Source organism: Apis dorsata, unplaced genomic scaffold (genome assembly GCF_000469605.1).
Source record: "Apis dorsata unplaced genomic scaffold, Apis dorsata 1.3 scaffold_348, whole genome shotgun sequence".
Classification (NCBI taxonomy): Eukaryota; Metazoa; Arthropoda; class Insecta; order Hymenoptera; family Apidae; genus Apis; species Apis dorsata.
The window spans coordinates 333,835-337,935 of NW_006263615.1; positions in this window are offsets into that span (position 1 = coordinate 333,835).

A 4,101-nucleotide genomic window follows, 5' to 3' on the forward strand; every position below is an offset into this window, starting at 1 on the left:
TTCCTGGCCGAGCCGTCAGATGGTATCCCCGTGGCTCAGTCAGCTGCGGGGGTGAAAACACGAGAAAGGGTTGAGGAGATTCGTTTATGCCGATCGTCCATCGTCCGAATTCCTTGCAACGGGTCGATTGGAAAATATTGGGACAGGGAATATTCGTGGGACCTTTGATCGTCTCTTCCTCGTTTCTTCTTTTCTCTCTCTCTCTTTCTCTCTTTCGTTTAAGATGCAGATGCCTGGAAGCAGTGATGGGCAAAATTTATTAGTTGAAGTTACGAATAAAGTTATTTCGACAATTTATTGTTCGAAACGTAACAATTGCAGTGTCAAACGTGATTACGCGGATCGATTGTAATAGCTACGAATAGATGTTATTCATTTTAACGAGTAATTGGTCAAAGTAAAATAACTTTATTCGAAATTTTTAATTACTTTTCCTTTAACCTTGGATTAATATCCAATTCTGTGGGATGCAAAGAGAGGGAAAAATTTAATTTAATTTGAATTTTGAAGTTACAAATAAAATAATAAATAATTGCTCAAAGTAAAATAAATTTTTTCGAAATTTTTACTTACTCTTTCAATCTTGGATTAATATCCAATTCTATGGAGAGAGTGATGGGAAAAATTTAATTTAATTTAATAATTTAATAAATTTTGAAGTTACAAATAATAATACGAAAAGCAGATCGATTATAATAGCTACGAATAAATATTATTCAAGTAGTTTAATAAATAATTGCTCAAAGTAAAATAATATTTATTCGAAATTTTCAATTGCTCTTTCAATCTTGGGTTAAAATCCAATTCTGCGAAACGGAAGCAGAAATGATGGGAAAAATTTAATTTAATTTTGAAGTTACAAATAAAATAATAAATAATTGCTCAAAGTAAAATAAATTTATTCGAAATTTTTAATTACTTTTTCAATCTTGAGTTAATATCCAATTCTGTGGGATATAGACAACGATGAGCAAAATTTAATTTCATTTAAATTGAAGTTACAAATAAAATTATTTTAATGAATAGCGAGTAATTGCATTTTAATGAGTAATTAACACAAAATAACTTTGATAATTCGTAATTTTCAATTGATCTTTCAATCTTAAAATCCAATTCTATAAAACGTACATAGTGATGGATATAAAATTAATTTAAATTTCGAAGTTACAAATAAAATTATTTAACGTTCGAAACATAATAATAATAATAATAATAATCTCGAATAAATTCAAGCACTTCAACGAGTAATTACTCAAAATAACATTTATTCGAAATTTTTACTTACTTTTTCAACCTTAATTCCCAACTCTGTATAATGTATAACGTAACGCAAGCATGAAAGGAAACGATAAGAGATTTCAGGGGGAAGGAATTTTTTTTGACCATCAAGTACATACTCGAAGTCTTTTGTCTCTTTTAAGATGCGTCCCCTGTTATTGAAACTGTCCACGGAAAATTACGGTTATTTATTCGGAGGGAAAAAACACGACTGCTACAGGGTCTTGAAACGCGAGGAGGACATAGAAAAAGAGAGAAAGAGAGAGAGAGAGATACGCATAACTCGTTAACCAAAAGATAAATCTTTATCCGTTTATTTGGGGAGGTAAGGAAGTTTGCTTTAAAGATCGAATCGCCGATCGTTTAATGCTACCTACCCCCTCGTAATGCGCTAATTAAACTCGGGATTAAACCGGTTGCCAACATTCTCGTCAAGATCGATTCGATTATAAAGGTTCATCGATATCGAGGGCCTGCCTCCTTTACCTCGTTTCGTATCGCGTTTGACGAGGCAAACTTGCCGTTAATTATTTCCACGTTTCGTTACGGGGGTAGATGGGATGACTCACTTCGTATCTCTCCTCTTCGGAATTTTTCGATGGATATCTTTCTTTCTTTTCCTTTTTTCCTTCTTTTCCCCCTCGTCGAGGCTAGAATCGGAAGAAGATCTCTTTGTTCGGGATTTTCGACGCCTTTCACCGGTTCCAGACTCCCAGAAAAACTCACCAGAGATCCAGAGACGGTCAAGGTGTTGCGTTCTGGCACGAGCCAGACCCTTATCGAACCTCATCGCCGTTTCCTCCTCCTGGCAGATGTTCCTCCGTTTTTCAAAATCCTCCTCCTCCTCCTCCTCTTCCTCCTCCTCCTCCTCCTTCTTTTCCTCCTCCTTTTCCTCCTCCTCCTCCTTCTTTTCCTCGTTCTTTTCCGGAGGAAAAAGATTTTCGATCAATTTTTCCTCCAAAACTCGTTCGATCGAGGGAGAGGAAGGAAATACCGCGGTGGTATAACGAATACCGGCGAAATAATTGCGCGAAACAATGGCACGAAACGCGCGCGTTGCACAAAGGTGGGCCAAGCCTCGCGGCACGGTTAACCGGCGGCAGATGTATACTTCCGGCAGCTGTGAGAGCTGTGGTGTCGTGCGCCCTTACGGCTGCACGCGCCGATTGCCTATTAAAGAATAGGCAGCTGGGGGAACTCGATCGTTATTTATTTCGTAGGGGGAAATCAATTTTCGATCGATATCGATATCCGATTCATCGATCGGGTGGAAAAATCGATCGGGAAGATTTCGACTCGAATTCCGACGAAACGCGCGGAATTTAATTATTCCAACTCGCGGTTGATTTAAATTTTTGGATAAAATAAATAATCGGCCTTTGAGAAAAAGATAATGGAACGTACACGTGATGATAATTTATGCCTGCTTTTTTATCGCGCCAATGGGAACTTTTTTCTCTTTCTCTTTTTTTAATATATACTCTTGCAACTCGCTGCACATGCTGGAACCATCTGTCGTTGTACCGAAACTTTTCACTTTCGTAGTTGTGCGGCCCGCGTATCGCGCGTTTTCAAACATCTTTTCCCCTTTCTTTCGAAGCATGCAGGAAAATAGAGTTTGGATTCAATGACGATTCGAATCTGAATCGATTTGGGAAAAAATGAAAACTCGTCGAGTGAGAATTTTCCTCCTTCTCCTCCGAAAACGTCGGATGGGAAAGAAAAATTCATGAAGATGTGGAAACAAATTCTTTCTAAGAAAAGCTACAAATTTAAGTTAATTTTGAAAATTTAAGTGGCGAGGTATCCGTGAGATCTGTGTCCAAACTGTTCCGTCATTGCCGTAATTCGAGCGATTCCGTGCATCGACGTGCCACGATTCTCGGACGCGGCAATTCAGCCAATTTACCGACCATTCCCCAACCACGTTCCGCAACTGGGCTGCCAGAGGAGCCCCCATATATATATCGTCGAGTCGGGCAAAAGGGAGAATAATAATAATTCGCAGGAAGAATGGAAATAATAAAACGATCGAATCGAGTCCAACCCCTTTCCTCCGAGTGAAAATGAAAGAATCGAGAGAAATGGATCGCTTCAACTCGCCAATTTAAAGAATTGTTTCACCGCGTGGCACCGCGTGTTCCTCGCCCCGTCACTGCCTTCGAACCGAGAATAGCAATTAACGTCGATTTGTCGATAACTCGATTGCACAACTGTACTACACGTCCACTTGCATCCACGGCGATGCATGGCGTAGGATCTCAACGTGGATCTACGCTTCGATCGAACAGCTACTACGTACACCGACGACTCGACTCGACTCGAGCGAACCGTACGTCGTTTCGTTTACCTTACCGCTGCTACGCGGTTACGTAACGTAACGAGCCAGTCCATCTTTTTCGACGATTAATTAAACCATCGATCGAAAGGGGGAGAGGAGGGAAAAGTTTGGCAAACTTACTAAAGTTTGGCGAACGCGTGTCTCTTAATTCCAAGGTAAATTCGCCCTAAATTCGAGACATGTATCGGGAATTAATTATCGGCCGAGTAGCGAGATGAGATTGTTCCACGATCAGAACAGACATTCTACTACAATTATCCCCTTCCCTCAAACATTTCGTACTCGAACGAAGAAAACTTATATATATATCAAAGATCTATTCTCCATAGAAGAACAAGAGACAATTTTATTAAATCAGAAGAGGAGCGGAAATCTCTTGAAGAATCGTGCCCTACGGAAGCGTTACAGGGTATAAAGCGAAGGAGGGTGAAAACGAAAGAGGTGGCCACCGCGCTCCCCCTCGGCCGACTCCCCCCTCCCCC